This window comes from Andrena cerasifolii, unplaced genomic scaffold (assembly GCF_050908995.1).
Source record: "Andrena cerasifolii isolate SP2316 unplaced genomic scaffold, iyAndCera1_principal scaffold1327, whole genome shotgun sequence".
NCBI lineage: Eukaryota > Metazoa > Arthropoda > Insecta > Hymenoptera > Andrenidae > Andrena > Andrena cerasifolii.
Genome location: NW_027486219.1, coordinates 3012 through 12899, shown reverse-complemented (window position 1 = coordinate 12899; position 9888 = coordinate 3012). Strand labels below are relative to the sequence as shown.

Here is a 9888-nt window from a genome sequence, read left to right as displayed (position 1 = left end):
ATTTTTTCTCTAGTTATTTACCCATTTTCTTTCTCATTTATTCCTATTTTTTCCTCAAATTTCTTTACCTATTTTTTTATTTACCTTTCTTTCTTTGAATTATTTAGCTATATATCTCTATGTATACACCGATTTTTTCTCCAGATAATTTACCTATTTTTTCTCTATTTATTTTCCTATTTTTTCTCTATTTGTTTACCTCTTTTGTTTTCTCTACTTATTTACCTATTTTCCTCTGTTTATTTACCTATTTTCCCCTAATTTATTTACCTATTTTTCTCTATTTATTTACCTCTTTTTTCTGTATTTATTTACCTATTTTTTCTCTAGTTATTTACCTCTTTTTTCTGTATTTATTTACCTACTTTGTTTTCTCTACTTCACTACCTATTTTTCTCTATTTATTTGCCTATTTTTTTCTCTAAATTATTTACCTATTTTTCTCTGTTTATTTACCTCCTTTCTTTTCTCTATTTATTTACCTTTTTTCCCCTCTATTTATTTACCTATTTTTTTTAATTAGCTATTTTTCTCTATTTATACACCTATTTTTTCTCTAGTTTATTTACCTCTTTTTTCTGTATTTATGTACCTACTTTGTTTTCTCTACATCATTACCTATTTTTCTCTGTTTATTTACCAATTTTTTCCTCTAATTTATTTACCTAATTTTTTATTTACCTTTTTTCCTTTGGTTTATTTACCTATTTTTCTCTATTTATACACCTATTTTTTCTCCAGATAATTTACCTATTTTTTCTCTATTTATTTACCTATTTTTTCTCTATTTATTTTCCTATTTTTTCTCTATTTGTTTACCTCTTTTGTTTTCTCTACTTATTTACCTATTTTTCTCTGTTTATTTACCTATTTTTCCCTATTTTATTTACTTATTTTTTCTCTATTTATTTACCTATTTTTCTCTATTTAGTTACCTCGTGTTTTCCTCTGTTTATTTACCAATTTTTTCTCTAGTTATTTACCCATTTTTCTTCTCATTTATTTACCTATTTTTTCCTCTAATTTCTTTACCTATTTTTTATTTACCTTTTTTCCTTGATTTATTTAGCAATTTTTCCCTATTTTATTTACCTATCTTTTCTCTATTTATTTACGTTTTGTTCTCTATTTAGTTACCTCTTCTTATCCTCTATTTATTTACCAATTTTTTCTCTAGTTATTTACCCATTTTCTTTCTCATTTATTTACCTATTTTTTCCTCAAATTTCTTTACCTATTTTTTTATTTACCTTTTTTTTCTTTGAATTATTTAGCTATATATCTCTATGTATACACCGATTTTTTCTCCAGATAATTTACCTATTTTTTCTCTATTTATTTTCCTCTTTTTTCTCTACTTGTTTACCTCTTTTGTTTTCTCTACTAATTTACCTATTTTTCTCTGTTTATTTACCTATTTTTCCCTATTTTATTTACCTATTTTTTCTCTATTTATTTACCTATTTTTCCCTATGTTATTTACCTATTTTTTCTGTATATATTTACCTCTTTTTTTCTCTATTAATTTACCTATTTTTTCTCTAGTTATTTACCTCTTTTTTCTGTATTTATTTGCCTACTTTGTTTTCTCTACTTCATTACCTATTTTTCTCTATTTATTTGCCTGTTTTTTTCTCTAAATTATTTACCTATTTTTTCTCTATTTATTTACCTCCTTTGTTTTCTCTATTTATTTACCTTTTTTCCCTCTTTTTATTTACCTATTTTTTTTAATTAGCTATTTTTCTCTATTTATACACCTATTTTTTCTCTATTTATTTTCCTATTTTTTCTCTATTTGTTTACCTCTTTTGTTTTCTCTACTTAGTTACCTATTTTTCTCTGTTTATTTACCTATTTTTCCCTATTTTATTTACCTATTTTTTCTCTATTTATTTACCTATTTTTCTCTATTTAGTTACCTCGTGTATTCCTCTGTTTATTTACCAATTTTTTCTCTAGTTATTTACCCATTTTTCTTCTCATTTATTTACCTATTTTTTCCTCTAATTTCTTTACCTATTTTTTATTTACCTTTTTTCCTTGATTTATTTAGCAATTTTTCCCTATTTTATTTACCTATTTTTTCTCTATTTATTTACGTTTTGTTCTCTATTTAGTTACCTCTTCTTATCCTCTATTTATTTACCAATTTTTTCTCTAGTTATTTACCCATTTTCTTTCTCATTTATTTACCTATTTTTTCCTCAAATTTCTTTACCTATTTTTTTATTTACCTTTTTTTCTTTGAATTATTTAGCTATATATCTCTATGTATACACCGATTTTTTCTCCAGATAATTTACCTATTTTTTCTCTATTTATTTTCCTATTTTTTCTCTATTTGTTTACCTCTTTTGTTTTCTCTACTTATTTACCTATTTTTCTCTGTTTATTTACCTATTTTTCCCTGTTTTATTTACCTATTTTTTCTCAATTTATTTACCTATTTTTCTCTATTTAGTTACCTCGTGTTTTCCTCTATTTATTTACCAATTTTTTCTCTAGTTATTTACCCATTTTCTTTCTCATTTATTTACCTATTTTTTCCTCAAATTTCTTTACCTATTTTTTTATTTACCTTTTTTTCTTTGAATTATTTAGCTATATATCTCTATGTATACACCGATTTTTTCTCCAGATAATTTACCTATTTTTTCTCTATTTATTTTCCTATTTTTTCTCTATTTGTTTACCTGTTTTGTTTTCTCTACTTATTTACCTATTCTCCTTTGTTTATTTACCTATTTTCCCCTAATTTATTTACCTATTTTTCTCTATTTATTTACCTCTTTTTTCTGTATTTATTTACCTATTTTTTCTCTAGTTATTTACCTCTTTTTTCTGTATTTATTTACCTACTTTGTTTTCTCTACTTCACTACCTATTTTTCTCTATTTATTTGCCTATTTTTTTCTCTAAATTATTTACCTATTTTTCTCTATTTATTTACCTCCTTTCTTTTCTCTATTTATTTACCTTTTTTCCCCTCTATTTATTTACCTATTTTTTTTAATTAGCTATTTTTCTCTATTTATACACCTATTTTTTCTCTAGTTTATTTACCTCTTTTTTCTGTATTTATGTACCTACTTTGTTTTCTCTACATCATTACCTATTTTTCTCTGTTTATTTACCAATTTTTTCCTCTAATTTATTTACCTAATTTTTTATTTACCTTTTTTCCTTTGGTTTATTTACCTATTTTTCTCTATTTATACACCTATTTTTTCTCCAGATAATTTACCTATTTTTTCTCTATTTATTTACCTATTTTTTCTCTATTTATTTTCCTATTTTTTCTCTATTTGTTTACCTCTTTTGTTTTCTCTACTTATTTACCTATTTTTCTCTGTTTATTTACCTATTTTTCCCTATTTTATTTACTTATTTTTTCTCTATTTATTTACCTATTTTTCTCTATTTAGTTACCTCGTGTTTTCCTCTGTTTATTTACCAATTTTTTCTCTAGTTATTTACCCATTTTTCTTCTCATTTATTTACCTATTTTTTCCTCTAATTTCTTTACCTATTTTTTATTTACCTTTTTTCCTTGATTTATTTAGCAATTTTTCCCTATTTTATTTACCTATCTTTTCTCTATTTATTTACGTTTTGTTCTCTATTTAGTTACCTCTTCTTATCCTCTATTTATTTACCAATTATTTCTCTAGTTATTTACCCATTTTCTTTCTCATTTATTTACCTATTTTTTCCTCAAATTTCTTTACCTATTTTTTTATTTACCTTTTTTTTCTTTGAATTATTTAGCTATATATCTCTATGTATACACCGATTTTTTCTCCAGATAATTTACCTATTTTTTCTCTATTTATTTTCCTCTTTTTTCTCTACTTGTTTACCTCTTTTGTTTTCTCTACTAATTTACCTATTTTTCTCTGTTTATTTACCTATTTTTCCCTATTTTATTTACCTATTTTTTCTCTATTTATTTACCTATTTTTCCCTATGTTATTTACCTATTTTTTCTGTATATATTTACCTCTTTTTTCTCTATTAATTTACCTATTTTTTCTCTAGTTATTTACCTCTTTTTTCTGTATTTATTTGCCTACTTTGTTTTCTCTACTTCATTACCTATTTTTCTCTATTTATTTGCCTGTTTTTTTCTCTAAATTATTTACCTATTTTTTCTCTATTTATTTACCTCCTTTGTTTTCTCTATTTATTTACCTTTTTTCCCTCTTTTTATTTACCTATTTTTTTTAATTAGCTATTTTTCTCTATTTATACACCTATTTTTTCTCTATTTATTTTCCTATTTTTTCTCTATTTGTTTACCTCTTTTGTTTTCTCTACTTAGTTACCTATTTTTCTCTGTTTATTTACCTATTTTTCCCTATTTTATTTACCTATTTTTTCTCTATTTATTTACCTATTTTTCTCTATTTAGTTACCTCGTGTATTCCTCTGTTTATTTACCAATTTTTTCTCTAGTTATTTACCCATTTTTCTTCTCATTTATTTACCTATTTTTTCCTCTAATTTCTTTACCTATTTTTTATTTACCTTTTTTCCTTGATTTATTTAGCAATTTTTCCCTATTTTATTTACCTATTTTTTCTCTATTTATTTACGTTTTGTTCTCTATTTAGTTACCTCTTCTTATCCTCTATTTATTTACCAATTTTTTCTCTAGTTATTTACCCATTTTCTTTCTCATTTATTTACCTATTTTTTCCTCAAATTTCTTTACCTATTTTTTTATTTACCTTTTTTTCTTTGAATTATTTAGCTATATATCTCTATGTATACACCGATTTTTTCTCCAGATAATTTACCTATTTTTTCTCTATTTATTTTCCTATTTTTTCTCTATTTGTTTACCTCTTTTGTTTTCTCTACTTATTTACCTATTTTTCTCTGTTTATTTACCTATTTTTCCCTGTTTTATTTACCTATTTTTTCTCTATTTATTTACCTATTTTTCTCTATTTAGTTACCTCGTGTTTTCCTCTATTTATTTACCAATTTTTTCTCTAGTTATTTACCCATTTTCTTTCTCATTTATTTACCTATTTTTTCCTCAAATTTCTTTACCTATTTTTTTATTTACCTTTTTTTCTTTGAATTATTTAGCTATATATCTCTATGTATACACCGATTTTTTCTCCAGATAATTTACCTATTTTTTCTCTATTTATTTTCCTATTTTTTCTCTATTTGTTTACCTCTTTTGTTTTCTCTACTTATTTACCTATTCTCCTTTGTTTATTTACCTATTTTCCCCTAATTTATTTACCTATTTTTCTCTATTTATTTACCTCTTTTTTCTGTATTTATTTACCTATTTTTTCTCTAGTTATTTACCTCTTTTTTCTGTATTTATTTACCTACTTTGTTTTCTCTACTTCACTACCTATTTTTCTCTATTTATTTGCCTATTTTTTTCTCTAAATTATTTACCTATTTTTCTCTATTTATTTACCTCCTTTCTTTTCTCTATTTATTTACCTTTTTTCCCCTCTATTTATTTACCTATTTTTTTTAATTAGCTATTTTTCTCTATTTATACACCTATTTTTTCTCTAGTTTATTTACCTCTTTTTTCTGTATTTATGTACCTACTTTGTTTTCTCTACATCATTACCTATTTTTCTCTGTTTATTTACCAATTTTTTCCTCTAATTTATTTACCTAATTTTTTATTTACCTTTTTTCCTTTGGTTTATTTACCTATTTTTCTCTATTTATACACCTATTTTTTCTCCAGATAATTTACCTATTTTTTCTCTATTTATTTACCTATTTTTTCTCTATTTATTTTCCTATTTTTTCTCTATTTGTTTACCTCTTTTGTTTTCTCTACTTATTTACCTATTTTTCTCTGTTTATTTACCTATTTTTCCCTATTTTATTTACTAATTTTTTCTCTATTTATTTACCTATTTTTCTCTATTTAGTTACCTCGTGTTTTCCTCTGTTTATTTACCAATTTTTTCTCTAGTTATTTACCCATTTTTCTTCTCATTTATTTACCTATTTTTTCCTCTAATTTCTTTACCTATTTTTTATTTACCTTTTTTCCTTGATTTATTTAGCAATTTTTCCCTATTTTATTTACCTATCTTTTCTCTATTTATTTACGTTTTGTTCTCTATTTAGTTACCTCTTCTTATCCTCTATTTATTTACCAATTTTTTCTCTAGTTATTTACCCATTTTCTTTCTCATTTATTTACCTATTTTTTCCTCAAATTTCTTTACCTATTTTTTTATTTACCTTTTTTTTCTTTGAATTATTTAGCTATATATCTCTATGTATACACCGATTTTTTCTCCAGATAATTTACCTATTTTTTCTCTATTTATTTTCCTCTTTTTTCTCTACTTGTTTACCTCTTTTGTTTTCTCTACTAATTTACCTATTTTTCTCTGTTTATTTACCTATTTTTCCCTATTTTATTTACCTATTTTTTCTCTATTTATTTACCTATTTTTCCCTATGTTATTTACCTATTTTTTCTGTATATATTTACCTCTTTTTTTCTCTATTAATTTACCTATTTTTTCTCTAGTTATTTATCTCTTTTTCTGTATTTATTTGCCTACTTTGTTTTCTCTACTTCATTACCTATTTTTCTCTATTTATTTGCCTGTTTTTTTCTCTAAATTATTTACCTATTTTTTCTCTATTTATTTACCTCCTTTGTTTTCTCTATTTATTTACCTTTTTTCCCCTCTATTTATTTACCTATTTTTTTTAATTAGCTATTTTTCTCTATTTATACACCTATTTTTTCTCTAGTTTATTTACCTCTTTTTTCTGTATTTATTTACCTACTTTGTTTTCTCTACTTCATTACCTATTTTTCTCTGTTTATTTACCAATTTTTTCCTCTAATTTATTTACCTAATTTTTTATTTACCTTTTTTCCTTTGGTTTATTTACCTATTTTTCTCTATTTATACACCTATTTTTTCTCCAGATAATTTACCTATTTTTTCTCTATTTATTTACCTATTTTTTCTCTATTTATTTTCCTATTTTTTCTCTATTTGTTTACCTATTTTTCTCTATTTAGTTACCTCGTGTTTTCCTCTGTTTATTTACCAATTTTTTCTCTAGTTATTTACCCATTTTCTTTCTCATTTATTTACCTATTTTTTCCTCAAATTTCTTTACCTATTTTTTATTTACCTTTTTTCCTTGATTTATTTAGCAATTTTTCCCTATTTTATTTACCTATCTTTTCTCTATTTATTTACGTTTTGTTCTCTATTTAGTTACCTCTTCTTATCCTCTATTTATTTACCAATTTTTTCTCTAGTTATTTACCCATTTTTCTTCTCATTTATTTACCTATTTTTTCCTCTAATGTCTTTACCTATTTTTTATTTACCTTTTTTCCTTGATTTATTTAGCAATTTTTCCCTATTTTATTTACCTATCTTTTCTCTATTTATTTACGTTTTGTTCTCTATTTAGTTACCTCTTCTTATCCTCTATTTATTTACCAATTTTTTCTCTAGTTATTTACCCATTTTCTTTCTCATTTATTTACCTATTTTTTCCTCAAATTTCTTTACCTATTTTTTTATTTACCTTTTTTTTCTTTGAATTATTTAGCTATATATCTCTATGTATACACCGATTTTTTCTCCAGATAATTTACCTATTTTTTCTCTATTTATTTTCCTATTTTTTCTCTATTTGTTTACCTCTTTTGTTTTCTCTACTTATTTACCTATTTTTCTCTGTTTATTTACCTATTTTTCCCTGTTTTATTTACCTATTTTTTCTCAATTTATTTACCTATTTTTCTCTATTTAGTTACCTCGTGTTTTCCTCTATTTATTTACCAATTTTTTCTCTAGTTATTTACCCATTTTCTTTCTCATTTATTTACCTATTTTTTCCTCAAATTTCTTTACCTATTTTTTTATTTACCTTTTTTTCTTTGAATTATTTAGCTATATATCTCTATGTATACACCGATTTTTTCTCCAGATAATTTACCTATTTTTTCTCTATTTATTTTCCTATTTTTTCTCTATTTGTTTACCTCTTTTGTTTTCTCTACTTATTTACCTATTCTCCTTTGTTTATTTACCTATTTTCCCCTAATTTATTTACCTATTTTTCTCTATTTATTTACCTCTTTTTTCTGTATTTATTTACCTATTTTTTCTCTAGTTATTTACCTCTTTTTTCTGTATTTATTTACCTACTTTGTTTTCTCTACTTCACTACCTATTTTTCTCTATTTATTTGCCTATTTTTTTCTCTAAATTATTTACCTATTTTTCTCTATTTATTTACCTCCTTTCTTTTCTCTATTTATTTACCTTTTTTCCCCTCTATTTATTTACCTATTTTTTTTAATTAGCTATTTTTCTCTATTTATACACCTATTTTTTCTCTAGTTTATTTACCTCTTTCTTCTGTATTTATGTACCTACTTTGTTTTCTCTACATCATTACCTATTTTTCTCTGTTTATTTACCAATTTTTTCCTCTAATTTATTTACCTAATTTTTTATTTACCTTTTTTCCTTTGGTTTATTTACCTATTTTTCTCTATTTATACACCTATTTTTTCTCCAGATAATTTACCTATTTTTTCTCTATTTATTTACCTATTTTTTCTCTATTTATTTTCCTATTTTTTCTCTATTTGTTTACCTCTTTTGTTTTCTCTACTTATTTACCTATTTTTCTCTGTTTATTTACCTATTTTTCCCTATTTTATTTACTTATTTTTTCTCTATTTATTTACGTTTTGTTCTCTATTTAGTTACCTCTTCTTATCCTCTATTTATTTACCAATTTTTTCTCTAGTTATTTACCCATTTTCTTTCTCATTTATTTACCTATTTTTTCCTCAAATTTCTTTACCTATTTTTTTATTTACCTTTTTTTTCTTTGAATTATTTAGCTATATATCTCTATGTATACACCGATTTTTTCTCCAGATAATTTACCTATTTTTTCTCTATTTATTTTCCTCTTTTTTCTCTACTTGTTTACCTCTTTTGTTTTCTCTACTAATTTACCTATTTTTCTCTGTTTATTTACCTATTTTTCCCTATTTTATTTACCTATTTTTTCTCTATTTATTTACCTATTTTTCCCTATGTTATTTACCTATTTTTTCTGTATATATTTACCTCTTTTTTCTCTATTAATTTACCTATTTTTTCTCTAGTTATTTACCTCTTTTTTCTGTATTTATTTGCCTACTTTGTTTTCTCTACTTCATTACCTATTTTTCTCTATTTATTTGCCTGTTTTTTTCTCTAAATTATTTACCTATTTTTTCTCTATTTATTTACCTCCTTTGTTTTCTCTATTTATTTACCTTTTTTCCCTCTTTTTATTTACCTATTTTTTTTAATTAGCTATTTTTCTCTATTTATACACCTATTTTTTCTCTATTTATTTTCCTATTTTTTCTCTATTTGTTTACCTCTTTTGTTTTCTCTACTTAGTTACCTATTTTTCTCTGTTTATTTACCTATTTTTCCCTATTTTATTTACCTATTTTTTCTCTATTTATTTACCTATTTTTCTCTATTTAGTTACCTCGTGTATTCCTCTGTTTATTTACCAATTTTTTCTCTAGTTATTTACCCATTTTTCTTCTCATTTATTTACCTATTTTTTCCTCTAATTTCTTTACCTATTTTTTATTTACCTTTTTTCCTTGATTTATTTAGCAATTTTTCCCTATTTTATTTACCTATTTTTTCTCTATTTATTTACGTTTTGTTCTCTATTTAGTTACCTCTTCTTATCCTCTATTTATTTACCAATTTTTTCTCTAGTTATTTACCCATTTTCTTTCTCATTTATTTACCTATTTTTTCCTCAAATTTCTTTACCTATTTTTTTATTTACCTTTTTTTCTTTGAATTATTTAGCTAT

The 9888-nt window shown here is 23.0% G+C and overlaps 1 long non-coding RNA gene across 1 annotated transcript; it reads right to left on the bottom strand.

Moving 5' to 3' along the window:
• Positions 1 to 7650: 7650 nt before the first annotated feature.
• LOC143378222 (uncharacterized) lies at positions 7651 to 9862 on the bottom strand. The gene is made up of 2 exons (XR_013087831.1): positions 9086 to 9862; positions 7651 to 8694 (listed from the first exon to the last, which is right to left on the bottom strand). It is a non-coding gene; the product is annotated as an uncharacterized LOC143378222 (long non-coding RNA).
• Positions 9863 to 9888: the final 26 nt, after the last annotated feature.